Source organism: Amblyraja radiata, chromosome 4 (assembly GCF_010909765.2).
Source record: "Amblyraja radiata isolate CabotCenter1 chromosome 4, sAmbRad1.1.pri, whole genome shotgun sequence".
Lineage (NCBI taxonomy): Eukaryota > Metazoa > Chordata > Chondrichthyes > Rajiformes > Rajidae > Amblyraja > Amblyraja radiata.
The window spans coordinates 16,888,844-16,910,898 of record NC_045959.1 but is presented as its reverse complement, the minus strand read 5'-3'; the positions used below and the strand labels follow the sequence as shown (position 1 = coordinate 16,910,898).

General features: G+C 46.3%; 1 long non-coding RNA gene across 1 annotated transcript; it reads right to left on the bottom strand.

Annotated features, from left to right (window-relative positions):
• Positions 1 to 683: 683 nt before the first annotated feature.
• Positions 684 to 18,541, bottom strand: LOC116971857. The gene is made up of 3 exons (XR_004411645.1): positions 18,048 to 18,541; positions 16,579 to 16,582; positions 684 to 694 (listed from the first exon to the last, which is right to left on the bottom strand). It is a non-coding gene; the product is annotated as an uncharacterized LOC116971857 (long non-coding RNA).
• Positions 18,542 to 22,055: the final 3,514 nt, after the last annotated feature.

The window sequence follows — 22,055 nt, the reverse complement described above, 5'->3', positions numbered from 1 at the left end:
CGTTCCGTCAAACAGGAAACTACTAATCTTTGGAAAGCTCCAGGCATTGATGGGCTCCTGTCAGCACCCTTTTCCTCTGCAGAACTCTCTTCTGTCATCACTCAATTGAAATGCGGAAAAGCCCATGGTCCTGATAACATCCCCCTAGAATTCCTGCGGTCCTAAATGCCAGGTCTGGCTCCGTGAGTTCTACTCCTCTTGCCTCATTGGTCAGTCCATTCTGAAGATCTGGCGGAAAGCCACCGTCATTACACTACCAAAACCAAACAAGCCTGTGGACGACCCAAGGAACTATCGGCCCATCTCACTCCTCTGTGTCCTGTACAAGCTCCTTGAACGGCTTCTCCCAGCCCGGCTTGATCCAATCACCGACCCCCAATTACCCGCTGAACAAGCTGGACTTTGTCGTGGACGCTACACTAACCACCAAATAGTCAAGCTGACCAATGACATCCAAGACAGTTTCGAAAAAGGTCACAAGGCGGGCGTCACATTGGTGGACCTCACCGCCGCCTACGATACAGTGTGGCACCAGGACCTGATCTTGAAGCTCCTCCGCACCATTCCTAACCACCATTTAGTGCGGTTCCTTGCCAACATCCTTGCCAACCGCAGCTTTGTACTCAAGACCAGCGACCACCGACTGCGACGCCTAAGAAACGGTGTCCCCCGAGGCTCGGTACTGGCCCCCATGCTCTTCAATCTCTATATCGGCGATCTGCCACGCACGACCTCGCGCCAGTATGACCTGGCCCTACTGCATTCAGACAGGAGTTGGTCAAACGTGTAGGATGTGCTCTCGGCAGATATGGAACTTGTCGCGGGCTACCTTAAGACCTGGAGACAAACTGAGGGTGGCAAAAACCACCACAACGGCCTTTCACCTGAACAACAAGGAAGCTCAACGCCAGCGAACCGTCCCCCTCAATGGGTCACCCCTACCCTATAACCCATTTCCTACATACCTTGGGTTGAAACTAGATCGTCAGCTGACCTACAAGCAACTCCTTGAAGCTCTCCGTGCTAAAGTCTCGGCGCGGAACAACCTCCTACGTTGCTTGGCTGGATCATAATTGGGCGCCAGGACATCTACTCTCCGAACCAGTGCTGTTGCACTCGTGTACAGCGCCACTGAGTACACCGCCCCAGCATGATGCCGCAGCGCTCATACTAGCAAGCTAGACGCCATCCTCAACAACACCATGCGGATCATCACCGGCTGCCTACGTCCAACTCCGACAGATCTTCTGCCGGTGCTCGCAGCTATCGCACCCGCCAAGCTTCGCAGAGAGTACTTCACCCGCAGGCTGGTGTGCAAGGCCCCATCGGACGCCACCTCCTTTACACCACCAACATCGTTTACACCACCTCGCCCAGGACTCACAGCAACTGGGACCTCAACGCCTGTCATCTCGTCGCCCTTCTCCCGTCATGCAGCGACCCTCTGTGGTCCGGTTTCAACACACTAGGAGCATGGAGAACCAGCTGGGAACAGACTTTGCGACCTCCGCAATTCACTGTTGCACCGAACACCACAGCCCCACCCGGCTCGGACTTGCCCCGCAAAGAGTGGGTCGCCCTGAACCGGCTCCGTATGGGGGTCGGCCGGTTCAACGCCAACATGCATCGCTGGGGGCTGCGTTCATCAGCAGCCTGCGTGTGTGGAGCAGACCAGCAAACAGCGCAGCACGTCATTTTCGACTGCACTGTCCTCCGCCCCCTGGTGGAGGGGTAGACCTCATGGCCCTCGACAACAGGATATTGAACTGGCTACAGCGCCTGGAGGGCGTTACATAACCTCTGCTGCCTCAAACACAAGAAGAATGGTTCGATATAGATTTGGATGCAAAGTAAGCATCATCCATTAATCATTGCAATCAACAACTTTTTTACGAGGATGTTGCCAGGATTAGTGGGTCTAAGCTATAGAGGTTGAATAGGCTGGGTCTCTATTCCTTGAAGCACAGGAGGATGAGGGGTGATATTATAAATTCATGAAAGGCATAAATCGGGTAGATGCACAGAATCTCTTGCCCAGTGTAGGGGAATCAAGGATTAGAGGAAATAGGTTCAAGGTGAAGGGGATAAGATTTAATAGGAATCTGAGCGGTGATTTGTTCGCACAGTGGGTGCAATTCAGACTGTCCTGGTAGACATCTTACACCGTACTTGGGGGAGGAGAACCTGTTTAGTAAAACAATCGGATGCAGAAGGAGAAATTCAAGCTAGGAGTTCTCACACGATATCCAAACCTGCAATTCGCACTGAATAATTCTCAGGAGTGTGAACTCAAAGAGAGTTCTGACACCAAATTTACTGGGCAGTGTCCGGCAACTGTTAGTTAACGCTGCACAGACCTGGGCTTGGTCAGTCGGAGGGGGGGGGGGGGGGGGGGGGAGGGGAGGGGGGGGGGAGGGGAGGGAGGGGGGGGGGGGGGGCAGCCTGCGGCATCACACACACACTAAGCACTCTTGGAATATGTAAAAATTTCACCGTTATCGCATCGTGTTTTCGAGGAGATGTGAATCACAGACAAACAGCACACAAATAAATACACACACATAAATAAATACACATCCGAGATCAGAGTTTTAATAGTTACTAGACTAAGTGGAGTGCTAGCATGGGTGTTGTGGGCCAAAGGGACTCGTTTCCAGAGGGCTAGTATGGACATTGTGGGTCGAATGGATTCTTGGGCTGGCAGCTCAGTCACTCAGGCCTGGCAGCTCAGTAACTGCCTGAAATTCAGCCAAATACAGGTGAGAGACAGTGATAGAGAAGGGGGAGAGGGTGGACAATCAGTTTTAGACATTTTCATCTTTTTTTACAGTTGCAAAAGTCAAACAGTTGCAAAAGGCACAGTTTAAAAACACATAAAGGGCACTCAGAGGTCAGTATTCTCAGTGTTCTGTAGATTTCCAGTTCAGACTGAGAGTCGTGACCCTCTCCCTCCCCCATCTTGCAGGGACTGTGCCACGCCCACACTTCCGGATTTTATAGATCCTCCCCCCCTCCCACCGGAAGGGGCGTGCCCTTCATGGCGTGATTAACAGGAGAGAGAATCTCAACATTTTAAAAACATTAATAAGTCTTTTATTTTTCATCGATGGGAGAAATCCTCTGGCCCTGACAGCTGGAGGTGGCCAAAAATTACAGCCATAAGTGGTCGCATCTTTTCTAAAATCAATATACAGCGCAAACAGGAAGTGGTCAAATTTAGACTTTTAATTATATTTCAAGAGTTCAGAGTCTTTCCTTTGAACATCCCAGAGTACACTATCTAGGTGTCCTATTTTAGGCCAACATAAACATTACAATTCGTCAGTATAAAAATTATCCATTTGGAACACTGGGTGGCGCGACCAGCAGCTGCTGCCTCACCAACAGTCTATCTGTCCTTTCTTCATTTTGTTCTTTTTAGTATATGTTAAAAAAGTATGTTTTAGTGTTCCTTGGTTTGTTTTATGTGGGGGATGGGGTTGGGGGAATCTTGACGGAGATGCGATTGTTTTCCGTATCGTATCTCCGTCCCCACTGCGGCCAAACATCGTGGAGTTGGCGGCCTTTCATGGACACCGACGGGCGCTCCAAGCCGTGGTAGTCTGCGGGACTTTAACATCGCGGAACTTGCGATCCCTTTGCCGTGGATCGAAGCTCCAACCGCAGGGCTGTGGACTTTAACATTGTGAAGCCCGCGGTCTCTGGTAAGAAGAGGCCGGCTCGGGAGCTCCAAGCTGCGGCGAGAGTTTCAACTGCCCTGACGCCGGAGTTTCGATCACCCCGGTGGGGGCTTCGATCGTCAGCTGCGGCTGCTTCGATCACCCCGGCTGCGGCTGGTTTGACTGCCCCACCCGCGGGAGAACAAAGAGAAAGAAGATTGAACTTTATTGCCTTCCATCACAGTGAGGAATGTGGTGTGATGGATGTTTATGTTAACTTTTGTGTGGTTGTGTATCTTGTTGCTTTTCACCTAGTATAGCTGTATCACTGTACCTTAATTGGTACATGTGACAATAAATTGACCTCAAACCTTGAATGCTATGACCTGGCTTGTTTAACCACAGTCTCACTGAAGGAAATTGCTGTAGCTTATTTTCTACTTCAGGATGATTCACAAATACAAAGCAGGGCTTCGGAACATGAATATACAAACATCTAACCCTGTGGCATGCAGTTCTCATTACAACTCCTGGCTGTGTTCCTGGTGTGATTCACATTAGCACAGGGTGGGGCTGAGAAAATATCAGATGTCTGCTCACACAGCGAGGAGTGTCATTTCCTGACTGCTTCACAGGTGGGACCGCAGCACGATTTAGTGCAAGACATGATTAGAGTTTGAACAAGGAAAAGTCGATCATCCACAGACTTGCTGTGCCAAGCTTTAAATTTAGGGCTACACATACAGCGTTGTTTTGTTTTACGCTTGAATTGCAACAGAAAAGGACACACCCTTACAGCTTGCACTGGATACCACCCATAAAGGCGTGAGGTTTTCAGTTTCAGTAAGTCATGAGTTAGCCAGTATTTTTTGAGTTCCAGGTCCCTCCCTTAGAACAGGCACAAGGAACTGCAGATGCTGGTTTACATCAAAAGGCACAAAGTGCTGGAACAATTCAGTGGGCCAAGCAGTATTTTTGCCAGCATCGGAAATGTCCTCATTCTTCAGGGAACGGGGGTTCCCCTCCCCCACCATAGATGAGGCTCTCACCAAGGTCTCTTCCATACCCCGTAACACTGCTCTCTCTCCCCATCCCCCCACTCGTAACAAGGGCAGAGTCCCCCTAGTCCTCACTTTTCACCCCACTAGCCGTCACATACAACAAATACTCCTCCGTCATTTTCGTCACCTCCAACGTGACCCCGCCACTCGCCACATCTTCCCATCTACCCCCCCTGTCTGCTTTCCGCAAAGACCGCTCCCTCCGTAACTCCCTGGTCAATTCTTCCCTTCCCTCCCGCACCACCCCCTCCCCGGGCACTTTCCCTTGCAACCGCAAGAGATGCTACACTTGTCACTTTACCTCCCCCCTCGCCTCCATTCAAGGACCCAAGCAGTCGTTCCAGGTGCGACAGAGGTTCACCTGCATCTCCTCCAACCTCATCTATTGCATCCGCTGCTCTAGAAGTCAGCTGCTCTGCATCGGTGAGACCAAGCGTAGGCTTGGCGATCATTTCGCCGAACACCTGTGCTTGGTCCGCATTAACCAACCTGATCTCCCGGTGGCTCACACTTCAACTCCCCCTCCCATTCTGAATCCGACCTCTCTGTCCTGGGCCTCCTCCATGGCCAGAGTGGGCACCATCGGAAATTGGAGAAGCAGCACCTCATATTTTGCTTGGGCAGTCTGCACCCTAGCAGCATAAACATTGAATTCTCCAATTTCCGACAGCCCTTGCTATCTCCTCCCCATCTCAGTTCTCCCTCAGCCCTCGGGCTCCTCTACATCCTTTTTCCTTTCTTCTCCCCATCAGTCTGCAGAAGGATTTCGGCCCGAAACGTTGCCTATTTCCTTCGCTTCATAGATGCTGTTGCACCCGCTGAGTTTCTCCAGCATTTTTGTCTACCTTCTTTTAAAAACATGATAGGTGATGTTTTTGTTTGGGACTCTTCTTCAGACTGAGTGCGGGGCGGAGGGGGGAACGAGGGGAAGCTGGAAGAGAGATAGGGGTGGAAAAAAATCTGGCAAGTGATAGGTGGATACACCTGAGGGGAGTGGTTTTCACTGGCAGATGGTTGGACAACAGCCAGAGATGAAAAGACGAAGTGTGATATAAGAAGATAAGGATCGAAGGGGTACAAAATGTGAAGGCAGAGGAAGGACAGTGATGCAGCAGTATTTTGCTGCCTTACCGCAGCAGAGAACCTGACTATGGGTGCTGTCTGTACAGAGTTTGCATGTTTTCCCTGTTCTTAGGCCCCCTTCGGTCGTGGCTGACCATGGGTGTCTCCAGGGTGCTATTCCCTACATGGAGGACACCTGCGCGTGACTGTATTTAACGTGGGGAGACTGGTGCACAGACAGCCACCCCACGGTCCTTGACAGATCTGGGTCAGGATCCAGTGGCATGGAGCAAGACGACTGGAGACCCTTTTCTGCTGCAGCCTTCATCCGCCTTCCCAGCCGTTGTGACGCTCCACTAAGGTCAGTCATTGTCCGCTGCCTGTTCCACTGTTGAGGTCTCCCTGTGAATGCATATGTTTTCTCCGGGTGCTCCGGTTTCCTCTCACATTCCAAAGATATGCAGGTTTGTAAATTAGTTGGCTTTTCTAAATCGTCCCTAGTGTGTAGGAGAGAACTAGTGTATGGGTGATTGCTGGACGGCGCAGACTCAGTGGGCCGAAGGGCCTGTTTCAATGCTGTATCAAAATGGAGAATTCAATTTTTATACTGTTGGGGTGTAAGCTACTCAAGCGGAATATGATATACTGTTCTTCAGCTTGTGTGTGGCCACACTCAGGCAATGGAGGAGGCCCAGGACTGAAAAGTCAGTATAGGAATGGGTGTTAACATGGTTAGCTAGCTGGAGATCCATCAGGTCTTGGCTGACTGAGTGCAACTGTTCTGCAAAACGATCATCTAGTCTACCATTTATCTTGATGATGTAAAAGAGGCTACGTTAGGAACATCAAATGCAGTAAATAGGTTAGAGGAGGTGCACATGAACCTCTGTCTCACCTGGAAAGAATGCTGGCATCCTTGGATGGATGTGAGGGAGGAGGCAGTGCAGTGTAGGTTCACGAGATTGATCCCTGGGATGGCGGGACTGTCATATGAGGAAAGATTGAAAAGACTAGGCTTGTATTCACTGGAGTTTAGAAGGATGAGGGGGTTCTTATAGAAACATATAAAATTATAAAAGGACTGGACAAGCTAGATGCAGGAAAAATGTTCCCATTGTTGGGCGAGTCCAGAACCAGGGGCCACAGTCTTAGAATAAAGGGGAAGTCATTTAAGACTGAGGTGAGAAAATACTTTTTCACCCAGAGAGTTGTGAATTTATGGAATTCCTTGCCACAGAGGGCAGTGGAGGCCAAGTCACTGGATGGGTTTAAGAGAGAGTTGGATAGAGCTCTGGGGGCTAGTGGAGTCAAGGGATATGGGGAGAAGGCAGGCACGGGTTATTGATAGGGGACGATCAGCCATGATCACAATGAATGGCGGTGCTGGCTCGAAGAGCCTAATGCCCTCCTCCTGCATCTATTTTCTATGTTTCTATGTGCGCGGGGTCCGTTTTACAGCAGCACACGTCTCTCGCTCTCTCTCTGCCTCCGTCCGCGGTGCTGAATGTGACTCAGCCCATCGATGAACCCCACTCGTACATAAACTTGAACTACTTCAGGCTTACTGGCACCTGCCTTTATACAGGTAAGAAATCAGGTGTTGAAATAACCGCCGGTAAGTCCTGGCCAATAGCGCTGCTCCCAAATTCAAACTGTAACCAATGGCAGGGGACTGCATCCCAGCAAGCTCCCCCCCCCCACACACACTTTGGGAACAAAGTGCTATCAGCCGAGTCTGGCGAGTAAAGCAATAGACAACATGACAGACTTGGTGCGTAAAGGTAATACACACAGCGCTGCTCTTGAAGACCCATCTCCCTCTTGTTGTTTCTGTTCTGTGTCATTAAAATTGTTCCACCTTGTTAGACTAGTTTTACAGAATATATTTGAACACATTTATCAAAATTAAAATGTAATTGACAGAACACAAGAAGAATGGAGAGAGAACAAAGCCACCTGCATTTGAAAACAAAACGGTAAGGTGACAGCTAAATAAAAGACCAAAGACAAAAGCTCAAACACTAAATATCTACTGTACAATATTGGCTTTTTATGGGAAAAATCAGAAGACCTTGGATTCTGAATGGGAAAGAGAAGAGGAAAGATCTTTAAGTTAATGAAGTGTTTTACATAGGTTAATCCATCAAAAAAAACAGGGGTTCCTTTCCAAAAATTGAAAAGTGTATAAGTTATATCCAACCTGTATAGACATTTGGTTAGATAATTCTTGGAGGAAAAGAATGATTTCCATTTATATTGTACATTTCACAGCCTCAGAATGTCTTAAAGCCATTACGGTCAATGGAGTATTTTGAAGTATTGTTGCTATTGTAATCCAGAAACTAATGTATGATTGACAAATAGGAAGAATTCTGGGCTTCAGTAATATAACTAATTCGGAAATCATTGAAAAAGGTTCAAAGAAGATTCACTATAGTTGAAAAGTTATACAAATGAAGATATTTTAGGTATTTTCTCCCAAAAGTCTATTGCTGACCCGAAAAAGCATCTTTAAGATAATGAAAGGTTTTGATAGGGCAGACATTGAGATTGTCTCTAGAAAGAGTGTTGGTCCTAAGATCGTCATTCGTGAATGTCACTGTGTGTCATGTTGTTACTTGTGGGCGGAGCACCAAGGCAAATTCCTTGTATGTGAATACTTGGCCAATAAACTAACTTACTTACTTACTTACGGTGAAAGAGGGAATTACATATATACGAGGCATTCACTAGTGAGTCCAACAGGGAACTTAGAAGACAAGAGTTCATATGGATAGTATTGAGAACGTGTGACTTCCTCTCTACTGGAAGAGGGGGTGGCCAGAATAGATAAATTGTCGAGAATAGAGGTATGAAAGGAAAGCATAGCAATACGATAAAGCAATTGATGAAAGAAGCAGCACGAGGTTTAGTGGTGAAGATATTTGCCTGGCAGTTACAGTGAATGTGTTACTTTAGTCGGTAACTTCTATTTAATTCCCAGTTATTCCCCAAGAGTACCTTAATTCTCTCCCTATTTGGTAATAATTCAATTGTAATGTTCCAGCTAAGAGTTATAGCCAAATAACCCCAAACTAAATTGTCGAGTCATCTTTAAATACAGGAGAGGTGCCGGAGTGCTGGAGGTTGTGCCTTTCTTCAAGAAGGGCTGCAGGGAAAATGCTGGGAACTATAGGCTGGTGGGCTTAACATCTGTAGTTGGAAAGTTACCAGAGGGTATTTTGAGGGATAGGATATACAGGCATTTCAATGGGCTGGTGGTGATTAGGGATAGTCAGCATGGGTTTGTACGTGGGAGGTCGTGTCTCACAAATCAGATTGAGTTTTTTGAAAACATGATCAAAAAAGGTCGATCAGGGCAGAGCTGTAAATGTTGTATATATGGACTTCAGTAAAGCATTCGACAAGGTTCCTCATGGTAGGCTGCTCTGGAAGGTTAGATCGCATGGGATCTAAGGGGAGATAGCTGAATGGATAGAAAACTGGTTTCATGGAAAGAAGCAGATTGTGATGGTGGAAGGTTGCTTCTTGGACTGGAAGCCTGTGGTGTGCCCCAGGGTTTGGTGCTGGGCCCGTTACTGTTTGTCATCGACATCAATGATTTGAATGAGAACACATACGGCAAGATTAGCAAGTTTGCAGATGATACAAAGGTGTGTGGTTTACAGATAGTGAAGATTGTTGTGAAAAATTGCAGCAGGATCTTGATCAATTGGCCAAGTGGCTGAGGAATGGTTGATGGAATTTAATGCAAAAAAATGTGAGGCATTTTGGGAAGTCTAACATGGGCAGGACCTACACAGTGAATGGTAGGGCTCTGGGTAGTATTGTAGAGCAGAGGGATCTAGGAGTTCAGGTGCATAAATCCCTGCAGGTGGTGTTGCAGGTAGCTCGGATGGTCAAAAGGCTTTTGGCACATTGGCCTTCATCAGCCAGAGTATTGAGCATAGAAGTTGGGAGGTCATGTTGCAGTTGTCTAAGAGATTACTGAGACAAGTATTGTGTTCAGTTCTGGGCACCATGTTATAGGAAAGATGTTGTCAAGCTGGAAAGGGTACTGAGAAGATTCACGAGGATGTTGCCAGGACTAGAGGGTCTGAGCTATAGAAAGAGGTTGAGTAAGCTGGGACTCTAGTCCTTGGAGTATTGGAGGATGAGGGGTGATCTTATAGAGGTGTATAAGGTCATGAGAAGAATAGATTGGGTAGATGCACAGTCTCTTGTCCAGAATAGATGAATCGGGGACCAGAAATAGGTTTAAGGTGAAGGGGAAAAGAGATAATAGGAATCAGAGGGATAACCTTCTCACAGAAAGGGTGGTGGTGTATGGAACAAACTGCCAGAAGAGGTAGTTGAGGCAGGAACTATCCTAACATTTAAGAGACAGTTAGACCGATACATGGGTAGGACGTTTGGAGGGATATGGACCAAATGCTGGCAGGTGGGACTAGTGTAGCTGGGACATGTTGGCCGGTGTAGGCAAGTTAGGCCGAAGGGCCTGTTTCCACACTGTATCACTCTATGATAGGTAAAATCAGCTATTTAGCAAAAAGTAGAGAATTATCTCAATAATAGTAAAGGCCAGTGAAATGATTGGTGCACCTTGATGGAACAGAACAGCTAGTCGCCACAGTTCATTTTAAACTTACTTTTGGGATTCCTGCATCATTGGCAAGGCCAGCTTTAATTGCCTATCCCTGAATACAGGGGCTGAATTCCCCGGGGGGGGGGGAGGGGGGCAGGGGGGACACGTCCCCCCTCTATTTTAAGAGGTGAGGGACGATTCCCCCCAAGCTTTTGTAATCCGGATTTTAAAACCTGGCGAAATCTCCGCTTTCCGCGAGACAATGGGGGCGGGACATGATGATTCAGCGCGATCATTGGAGGAGGAAGGAGTAGGGGGGATGGGACTGAAGATAGAGCGCGGTGATTGGAGGAGGGAGACGTGCCAAAACATTCTCGGCACAGACCTGCTCCTCATCCACAGCCAGGATTGATCCCAGTCTCCGGCGCTGTCCCGTCCCCACCCAAGTGCCCCACCCCCACGGGTGACCAGAGAGGTCGGGAGTCAGACGGGAGCGGTACCCCCAGGCCCACAGCCAGCGCAGACAAGCAGCGCAAAACAAAGCTCAACTCAGCCTGTCCCGCCAGGTTAACCTACAGCCCTTCCTGGACTTGCGGGAAATATGGCCCAGGTTTACAGCCAGCACGGAGAAGTAGCGTTGGTGTCCCGTCAGTCCAGGCAGGGCTGTAGGTTAACCCAGCGAGACAGGCAGAGTTGAGCTGCATTTAGCGCTGGGTTGAGCCTCCGAAGCCTCGCGCGCGCGTGTGTGAGTGTGCGCATGCGCGTGCGGTCGCCAAGAAATTGTGTCCCACCTGTCCCCTCCATGTGTTGATAGCGATTTCCGTGCCTGCCTGAATGTCCTGGAGAAGGTGGCACCATTGAACCATTGCACTCCTTCTGGTGAAGCTGCCCTTGTGGTCGCACAGAGGAGGGAATTCCGGGATTTCAATCCAGCAATGGAGAAATTGTGACAAATGTTCAAGTTAATAATAATAATAATAATAAATTTTATTTAATGGGCGCCTTTCAGACATCTTAAGGACACCTTACATAGTAATCGGAATAAAAACATATAATCGGAATATAACAAGTAAAAAAGACATCACAGAGACACAAATTAAAAACAGAATTCAATCCAAAAACAGAAAATCAAAAACACAGTGTGAAGAGAGAGCAGCGGCAGCCAAAGCACGCCAGCGTCCACTCTCTCTTCACGGCAGCCATCTTGGACACAGACCTACAGGACTACAATTACACACAAAAATCATCCCCCCACAGTGGATAGCACTGTGGAGGAAGGCACAATGTCCAGTCCCCACCCCATGTTCACCCCAAAGTCAGGCCTATTGAGGCCACCGCAATTGCCTCTACGGAGGCCCGATGTCCCTGGCCGTTCTCACCGGGTGGTCTTGCCCCGGCGTCGGGAGAGTCCTTTCGGCGGCTGGGCCACCTGGAACGGCCGCTTCCTGGTTGGAGCCCGCGGCTGCCGAAGCCGACAAGGCCGCGCCGGTTTGGAGCTCCCAGGCTCCCGATGAAAAAGTCGGCGCCGCCTCTCCGCACTGCCGCCTCTCCGCACGCCGCCTCTCCGCTCCGCAGACCCGCAGCCCGGAGATGTTGCTCTCGGCGGTCCAGCTCGCCAGAGCTCCAGCGCATCGCTCCAGCGCGGCGACCCAGGCAAGGCATCGCCCGCTCCGCTCCGCTCCACTCCGCTCCAACGCTGTGCCGCCGCCGAGGCCGAGGTGCTGGGCGGTCCCCGCCAGGAAACGGCGCTCCAAGCTCGCTGGTAGGCCACGAGGACGGGTCGACGGGCAGCCCGGAGAAAAGGCTGCCACACCGACCAGGTAGGGACCTAGAAATAAAGTTACACCTACCCCCCACATTAAAAGACCATATCCCCTACAAACAAAAAAACAGGACTCACTAAAAACTATAAAAAAAAACGAATTTAAAACGGACGGCTGCTGGCTAGCAGCCATTCACCAAGATGGCTCCTCCTCCGAGTTAGAGGGCAAGTTCCCCTGTGCCTAGCTGCCCTTTTACATGGGACATGGAATAGCCTGGGTGAGTATCTGCAGCGTTTTTTGCAGATTACGCACTTCAGCTACTGAACACCGATGGTGGAGGAAATAACTCTTTAGGTTGATGGATAGATCGCTAATAAAGTCTGGATGGTATCGAATCTCTTGAGTGTTATTGGAGCTGCACACATCCAGGTCAATGAAGAGTATTTCATTGCACTCCTGCCTTGGGCCTTGTTGATAGTGGTGAAGCTTGTGGCATCAGGAAGCAAGACAGCCCCATCCAAAATCCTCAGTCTCTGGCCTACTTTTGTAACCACATATTTATGTGGCTGGTTTAGTAACGATCCTCAGGCTAATGCTGGTGAATGACTCAATGACAAATGTCATTGAATGACAATGGTGTGTAGTCAGACACTTGTGGGCAATAGTTGGCTGGAGGAACTTAGCAGGTCAGGCAGCCAATGCAGACGGAATGGATAGACCACATTTCAGATTGTAACTCTTCTTTGGACTCCCTTGGAGTTGTGCCTTGAACAGAGAGTATTACTGTGGCTGTTTGTCAGACTTCATCGGCAAATGCAATGTGTTAGCAATGTCAATTACACTTCATATCTCATTACTGACGATGGTGCGTAAACTGAATGGCTAGTAATTAGGTGGATTATTGGCAATGCAGGAGGTTGCCATTAGGTCTGCGCTAGCTCATAGGAGAACAATTAGTGAATCTTATTCACCCCTCATTTCCATACTCCTGCAGCTTATTCATGCCTGTCAGTTCCCTTTTCAATTACGTTTGCCATTAACCTACACTAACAGGTAATTAGGCTATGAGCACACCTTCAGAATTTGTGAGGAAACTGGAAGCAACCCATGCAATCACAGAAGGAAAGTGCAAACTCTACACAAAAAATACCCGAGGTCAGGTTCACACTCAGGTACATTGATCTGTTAGCACAATCAGTACCCCGTTCCTGCCTTCTCCCCATATCCCCTGACTCCCCTATCTTTAATAGCCCTATCTAGCTCTCTCTTGAAAGTATCCAGAGAACCGGCCTCCACCGCCCACTGAGGCAGAGAATTCCACAGACTCACAACTCTCTGTGTTTCCTCATCTCCGTTCTAAATGGCTTACCCCTTATTCTTAAACTGTGGCCCCTGGTTCTGGACTCCCCCCACATTGGGAACATGTTTCCTGCCTATAACGTGTCCAAACCCTTAATAATCTTATATGTTTCAATAAGATCCTCTCTCATCCTTCTAAATTCCAGAGTATACAAGCCCAGTCACTCCATTCTCTCAGCGTCTGACAGTTCCGCCATCCCAAGAATTAACCTTGTGAACTCCCTCAATAGCAAGAATGTCCTTCCTCAAATTTGGAGACCAAAACTGCACACAATACTCCAGGTATGGTCTCACTAGGGCTCTGTACAACTGCATAAGGACCTCTTTGCTCCTATACTCAACTCCTCTTGTTATTAAGGCCAATATGCCATTCGCTTTCTTCACTGCCTGCTGTACCTGCATGCTTACTTTCATTGACTGATGTACAAGGTTGTGATTGTGTCATCTGCAAATTTGCTAATGTTACTTTGAATCCCTTCATCTAAATCATTGATGTATATTGTAAATAACTGCGGTCCCAGCACCGAGCCTTGCGGTACCCCACTAGTCACTGCCTGCCATTCTGAAAGGGACCCGTTAATCCCTCCTCTTTGTTTCCTGTCTGCCAACCAATTTTCTACCCATGTCAGCACTCTACCTCCAATACCATGTGCCCTAATGGTGCCCACTAATCTACTATGTGGGACCTTATCAAATGCTTTCTAAAAGTCTAGATACACTACATCCACTGGCTCTCCCTTGTCCATTTTCTTAGTTACATCCTCAAAAAATTCCAGAAGATTAGTCAAGCATGATTTCTCCTTTCCACAGGAACTGATCCTGACTATAGAATATTGGAAAATGATCATTAATGCATCCACGATTTCTAGAGCCACTTCATTAAGTACCCTGGGATACAGACCATCAGGCCCTGGGGATTTATCAGTCCCATCAGTCTACCCAACACCATTTCCTGCCTAATGTGGATTTCCTTCAGTTCCTCCATCACTATTGTAATTGCTTACATTAGCTATGCAAGACAAACTAGCCTCATTCATAATGGCTTCAAACTTTACCAAAGCTCAATTTTGATTGAATGTGGTTCAAATACATTCGATAGTACAAAGGGTCTCGACCCGAAACGTTACCAATTCCTTCTCTCCAGAGATGCTGCCTGTCCTGCCGAGTTACTCCAGCATTTTGTTTCTACCTATAAAACTAATCGTTGGGATGTTTGTATCTTAATTTTATTGCGACATTCTCCCACACAGTTATGTTGCCATAGTAAAAGTCATAACAAAGATGACCAACATCAGTTACCTTCAGAAATATTTAGAAAAAGATTGTCGGCAGTGTGAGTCATCAGACATACTCAATTACAGGTTTAGGTGGATGTCGTAAACCACTAGATCAAAGTTTACGAACACTATCTAGATATGAAGACTGAATCACTGCACAGCCTGTCATTTCCACAACTCCAGGCTAAATCTGAGCTAGGTCAGAGTTTAAAAGTGATCTCACATTTAAAGAGACAGTCTGAAGAAAAGTCTCAACCCAAAACGTCACCCACTCCTTCTCTTCAGAGATGCTGCCTGCCCCGCTGGGTTACTCCAGCATTTTGTGTCCATCTTTGTAATAGATTTATTTTATAATAATATGGTTTACTGCTGAACAGAAACCAAAAAGGAGTTGGAAATACATTTGTCGTGTCAAATAACTGCGACATGCTTCATACAAAATACACCAGAAACCCGTTGGAACTCTCGGCTGTATGGAAGAGTCTAGAACCAGCGGGCACAGCCTCAGGATAAAAGGATGTAGCTTTAGAATGGATACGAGGAAGAATTTCTGTAGCCAGAGGATACTGAATCTTTGGAATTCATTGCCACAGACGGCTGTGGAGGTCAGGTTATTGGGTATTTTTAAAGTGGACATTGATAGGTTGTTTAGTAAGGGCGTCAAAGGTTACCGGGAGAAATCAGGAGAATGGGGTTGAAAAGAAACAATAGATCAGCTATGAACAAATGGTGCAGACTGGATGGGCTGAATGGCCTAATTCTGCTCCTGTCGTAAGATCTTATGTTAGAATTTAAATATACAACGTTACTATGCATGCATACAATTTACCAAAACATGCTGAAAAGCTGAGTATAATTGCAGTGGCAGGAAATTTTGCTGAAGAGAATGAAAGAAAGCAAGGATTTGTTGAAAGCCCACACTCCATAATGGGAAATGATTCCACACTTCTTGCACAATGAGAAATATGCAGATACAATATTTAATATGTTGCCAGGTACACAAAAATGCTGGAGAAACTCAGCGGGTGCAGCAGCATCTATGGAGCGAAGGAAATAGGCGACGTTTCGGGCCGAAACCCTTCTTCAGACTGAAGAATATGTTGCCGATGTTTTAAAATTCTCACCAAGATAGATGATGCCAGTGAGGTGAAAAGACTTACTTTCAGAACCATTCCTAGGATAATATATGCAAAGAACTGTTGATAATCTGGAAAGGGTGCAGAAAAGATTTGCAAGGATGTTGCAGGATTCGAGGGCCTGGGCCATAGGGAGAGGTTGAGCAGGCTTGGACTTTATTCCTTGGAGCACAGGAAGATGAGGGGTGATCTTACCTTGGTGTACAAGATCATGAGGAATAAATTGGGTAAAAGACTCTGCATTTACCCTGAGTAGGGGAATCGAGAACCAGGGGACATCGTTTTAAGGCGAATAGGGACCGATTTAATAGGAACCTGAGGGGCAACTTTTTTTTTACACAAAGGGTGGTAGGTATATGGAACGAGCTGCCGGAAACATTTAGACAGGTACATGGATAGGATAGGCTTAGAGGGACATGGACCAAATGCAGGCAGGTAGGACTAGTGTAGATTGGGTATGTTTGTCACCATAGGCGAGTTGGGCTGAAGAGCCCGTTTCCACACTCGATGACTATGACCCTATAACTCCGTCCAATAACACAACTTCAAAAACAATTACAATACTTCATCCTATAGTACTCTAGACATGTTTGTCATCGTGTGCCACTTTAGAAAATTCATTTGACACGACACTCCATTAAATACTGAATTGATTACTATATAGTGTCATATGAACCAACCTGGAATCCTGCAATAATGTTCCTAATCTTAGTTTCCAACATTCACTTTTTAATTAATGTTTAATGCAGTGCAGCATAGGAACTAGCCCTGCAGGCTAGAACTAGAGGGACTTGTCCTGCAGCAACAATCTCCCTAACACTGGAAGATGAGCCCCTGCTCCATATCACCTTAGCCTATGACTGGAGTGGCAAGAATAAAGAGCTAGAAACATTTTTAAAATCCAGTGAAGGAACTAGATGGGATGGAAACCTTTTGGCATCAGTAACCGGTACAGAATATGCTGAGGTGCCTTTGGAATTGTGGAAGCAGGACTATGAGGTTGCCCCGCATATAACAAAGAAAGTGAATTTCCCGCCTCATGCAAAGGATTTAGGAGCTATGGTTAAGCAAGCGATTGGTCTGGCGAATCCAAACACGAGCCAGGAACAAGAACTGTCTAATAATTGTACTGTTCAATTTTTTCAGTCACCAAGGATGGTTACTACGAAGCTACGACATCATCTGGGGAGTGAGGTAACAGAGTATGTGGACCCACAGGTGTGGGCAGATCACACTACTCAGGTAGGATGCATCCAGATTAACCCCATTCAAGTAGCTCCCCAGAAAATGTAACACTGCCCTCTATATGACAGTACCCGCTAAAGCAGCAGGCAAGCTTGCAATTTAAGTATTGTACCACCATCAATCCTTTCTTGCCAAACCACCGGAGGAACAAGCTGAGTCAGGGCACGACTGCCTATTAAAGAAGATACCTCTGTTCGGGAATATTTGACAGATATTCCCATGACAAACCCTGACTTAACTATGTATGTAGGTGGGAGTGCGTCAATTGGATCTCTAGTGAAAGACTTTCAGGATACATAATTATAGATCAGGATGGCAATGATGTGGAGGCGGCGGCCTTTGAAACACCATTCGCTACCCAACAAGCGGAACTGTTTGCCATGATAAGAGCCTGTACCTTAGGGAAGGACTTGGGAATCAACATTTATACTGACTCCAGACATGCTTTTGGAGTGGTCCATGACTGGTCAGTTGTGGAAAAACTGGGGATTCTTGACTTCAGCAGGAACACAGACATCCTACCAGAAATTGATATCAGACCTGTTACAAGCCCTTATGTTGCCAAAACAAATTGCCAAGAAGATAAGGAAGTGTCCAAAGGGCTTGGGGTGGTGGTACCTAAAATGATGAGCCAGACTAAAAGCATAGACAAAGACAAGTCTCCCTCAGAAAAACCAATGCCAACCATCCAAGATGTCGTTAGATTACAGGAGGATGCTCCTGACCAAGATATAGAAATGTGGAAACAGCTCGGTTGTAAAGTTGATTGCATGTCGGGATTATGGGTTACCCCAGCAGGGCAAACGTGTATGTCAGATGAACTTGCAATGTGGTTATTGAATGTATACACTTTGCAACTCACTGTGGTGCCCGAGCAACTGGTGATACGCTTTTAGATACATGGTGGCATCCAAAGTTGCAGACTCTGGCTCAGGGGATTAGTAGTCGTTGTCTGACCTGTCAGCAATATAACCACGAGAAGGGTATAACCTGCGAACAAGGGAGAACCTCCTTACCCATGGGTCCCTTTGAGATCCTCCAGATGGACTACATTGATTTGGAAAGATGTCAGTGTTATAAATATGTATTGGTTATTGTAGATGTCTTTAGTAAATGGATTGAAGCTTATCCTACCGTGGACAACAAAGATTCTACGGTTGTTAAAGTACTTATGAAAGAAATTATATCCAGGTATGGAATCCCAACTGGGCTGAATTTGGATAATGGCCCTCATTTTGTGGGAAAGGTGACCAAAGAATTCTGTGTTCAGATGGGCATCCAACAGTAATGACATTGTGCCTATCGGCCATAGGCTGCTGGACTCGTTGAACGAGCCAATCAATCATTGAAAAATAAACTTGCCAAAGTACAGATTGAAACAGGGACCAATTGGTTTAAACTACTCCCTGTGGCGCTATTCCGGATGTGTTCCGGACGGCCAACTTCTGCGGGTGCGGCATGGACTTACCATCACCCCTGGAGGGGAGCTTCGACCGCCGGCCCTGCAGTCTACGGTGCTTCTGGCTGCGGCGGGGACTTTAAATCTCGACCGCCGGCCTGCGGCCTACAACAATCTAAAGCCGCGGTCTCCGGTGAGGAAGAGCCGATCCTGGACTGACTGGACTCTGGTCCTGTACACGGGGGGGAAATGGAGGAGGACTGGCCAAATTTTTGTGCCTTCCACCACAGTGATGAATGCTGTGGTGGATGTTTGTGTTACAGTTTTATTGTGTGTTCTTTATTATTGTACTGCTGCTGACAACCCAAATTTCCACCAACCCTGGTTGTGTGGCAATAAATTCTATCTATCTATCTATCTATCTATCTATCTATCTATCTATCTATCTATCTATCTATCTATCTATCTATCTATCTATCTATCTATCTATCTATCTATCTATCTATCTATCTATCTATCTATCTATCTATCTATCTATCTATCTATCTATCTATCTATCTATCTATCTATCTATCTATCTATCTATCTATCTATCTATCTATCTATCTATCTATCTATCTATCTCTATCTATCTATCTATCTATCTACCACCCCAGCAGGGAAGGCTCGGTTGAGTCCAGCAGAGATTGTATATGGCCATCCATATACAATCTCTGAGCAGAGATAATATATATAAGCATCTGGATAAACAGGGTCTGATTAGGAACAGTCAACATGGATTTGTGCCTGGAAGGTCATGTTTGACTAATCTTCTTGAATTTTTTGAAGAGGTTACTAGGGAAATTGACAAAGGTAAAGCAGTGGATGTTGTCTATATGGGCTTTAGTAAGGCCTTTGACAAGGTTCCTCATGGAAGGTTGGTTAAGAAGGTTAAACTGTTGGGTATAAATGCAGGAATAGCAAGATGGATTCAGCAGTGGCTGAATGGGAGAAGCCAGAGGGTAATGGTGGATGGCTGTTTGTCGGGTTGGAGGCAGGTGACTAGTGGGGTGCCTCAGGGATCTGTGTTGGGACCTTTGTTGTTTGTCATGTACATCAATGATCTGGATGAAGGGGTGGTAAATTGGATTAGTAAGTATGCAGATGATACCAAGATAGGGGGTGTTGTGGATAATGAAGAGGATTTCCAAAGTCTACAGAATGATTTAGGCCATTTGGAAAAATGGGCTGAAAGATGGCAGATGGAGTTTAATGCTGATAAATGTGAGGTGTTACACCTTGGCAGGACAAATCAAAATAGGGCGTACATGATAAATGGTAGGGAATTGAAGAATACAGTTGAACAGAGGGATCTGGGAATAACCGTGCATAGTTCCTTGAAGGTGGAATCTCATATAGATAGGGTGGTAAAGAAAGCTTTTGGCATGCTAGCCTTTATAAATCAGAGCATTGAGTATAGAAGCTGGGATGTAATGTTAAAATTGTACAAGGCATTGGTGAGACCAAATCTGGAGTATGGTGTACAATTTTGGTCGCCCAATTATAGGAAGGATGTCAACAAAATAGAGAGAGTACAGAAGAGATTTACTAGAATGTTGCCTGGGTTTCAACAACTAAGTTACAGAGATAGGTTGAATAAGTTAGGTCTTTATTCTCTGGAGCGCAGAAGGTTAAGGGGGGACTTGATAGAGGTCTTTAAAATGATGAGAGGGATAGACAGAGTTGATGTGATCAAGCTTTTCCCTTTGAGAATAGGGAAGATTCAAACAAGAGGACATGACTTCAGAATTAAGGGACAGAAGTTTAGGGGTAACATGAGGGGGAACTTCTTTACTCAGAGAGTGGTAGCGGTGTGGAATGAGCTTCCAGTGGAAGTGGTGGCGGCAGGTTCGTTGGTATCATTTAAAAATAAATTGGATAGGCATATGGATGAGAAGGGAATGGAGGGTTATGGTATGAGTGCAGGCAGGTGGGACTAAGGGAAAAAAGTTGTTCGGCACGGACTAGTAGGGCCGAGATGGCCTGTTTCCGTGCTGTAATTGTTATATGGTTATGGTTATCCACTAAGAACACCATGGAACCAGAATACTCCGAAGGCTGTTCACTTTCATCATATGACAATGGAAATGACTAACTATATTTTATCACTAACCAGGGAATTGAGAGATCTACACTAGAACCACTCTGTCTAAAATTGAACCTGGTACTTATGTAATTATCAAGAATTGGATGAGGAAGAGACTGGATATTCAGTGGGAAGGGCATTACCAGGTCCTTCTAACAACCGCTACCGCAGTCACTTTCGCCACTGTAAGATTCTCAGTATGGTGCCTAAGACATAAAACGCTAACATTTTCTTTCTTTTAAGAAATCCCTTTCTACGATAAATCACAATGGACATACCGTTGTTGTTCACCTGTCTTGGGACATTGATAACCATCAGGTCTGCAAAAAAACAGAGTATGCCAATGTAATCTATCACCTATGTGAAGGAGATGCACTGCAATGTGATGGTGATAGCAAGGATGGAGAATCATAATTATGGAGTATTGCCATGTTACCATGCTCCTTGTAAATTTGATTATGCATGTCAAAAGGAGGGAGTAAAAGTTCCTGTGCCTATTTAGATGAAGGGATTACAAGTAACATTAGCAGATGAGGCAAAGCTGGGTGGCAGTGAGAACTGTGAGGAGGATGCTATGATAATGCAGGGGGACTTGGATAGGTTGGGTATATATAGAATGGGCAGATGCATGGCAGATACAGTATAATGTAGATAAATGTGAGTTTATTCACTTTGGTGGCAAGAACAGGAAGGCAGATTATTACCTGAATGGTGTCAGATTAGGAAAAGGGGTGGTGCAACGAGACATGTGCGTGCTTCTACATCAGTCACTGAAAGTAAGCATGCAGGTACAGCAGGCAGTAAAGAAAGCTAATGGCATGTTGGCATTAATTGTGAGAGGATTTGAATTTAGGAGCAATTAGGTCCTGCAGTTTTACAGGGCCCTGGTGAGACCACATCTGGAGTATTGTGTGCAGTTTTGGAGAGATGGACTTGTATACTATGGAGTTTGGAAGGATGAGAGGGTATCTTATTGAAACGTATAGGATTGTTAAGGGTTTGGACACGGTAGAAGCAGGAACGGGGTACTGATTGTGGATGATTAGCTATGATAACATTGAATGGAGGTGCAAATAATAGAACAGTTGGATAACATGAAGGAAGCAAGTGACTGGGGTAACTGGGGCTTCAGAAGCTGGTCAGACTGGCTAATCAGCATGGCTATTACCTAGCTATTGCGATTATTTGTATTTTTGTAGGATTAGCAGTTGTAAAATGTGTATTGGGGAGGACGCAGACAGCACTGGAAGTAAAGGTGCTCCAAGAATGTTATTGGTGAGACGGGATGAAGTATGTGATGAAGCACAGACTGAGTATGTTGATAAGGTGCAGGAAGAGTTTAAATGACTGGGAAGGATATAGGTAGGAACATGGGGAGTTATCA